Source organism: Pteropus vampyrus, unplaced genomic scaffold (assembly GCF_000151845.1).
Source record: "Pteropus vampyrus isolate Shadow unplaced genomic scaffold, Pvam_2.0 Scaffold742, whole genome shotgun sequence".
In the NCBI taxonomy this organism is placed as follows: Eukaryota; Metazoa; Chordata; class Mammalia; order Chiroptera; family Pteropodidae; genus Pteropus; species Pteropus vampyrus.
The window spans coordinates 38,542-38,984 of record NW_011889523.1 but is presented as its reverse complement, the minus strand read 5'-3'; positions in this window follow the sequence as shown (position 1 = coordinate 38,984).

Genomic DNA, 443 nt, shown 5'->3' with positions numbered 1-443 from the left:
CTGAAGCAGAGACCAAAACGTTTTCTTTCTGGCTCACCATGTTGCACATAGGCCCTCCCAGGGGGCGGGTGGCAGTAACAGAGCTGTCACAGGACTGCCACAGATGGTTCTGTGCTAAATCTGCAGCCTCAGTGTATGCCTCCTTGGGGAACAGATGAGGTGGCTGGAAGCTGTACTCATGTCACTCCAGAGACTCTCCTTGTGGGTTAATGGGCAGAGGCAGGACCGTTAATTACAGATGGCAAGGAAGGGCTGCCCATTCCTCCTCTTGCTTCTGCATTTCCAGGTTTGCATTTCGAATCAACAGGACAGAGACATGCTGGATGGTTTAGGTGAAGCAGAGTTACAAAAAATAAGGAATCCTCTCATGATGCCTTGCATAAAAGTCTGTAATAGAATTCAAGAGTTCCAAGGGTTCTTGGGCAAATAAAAATAATAGTTAC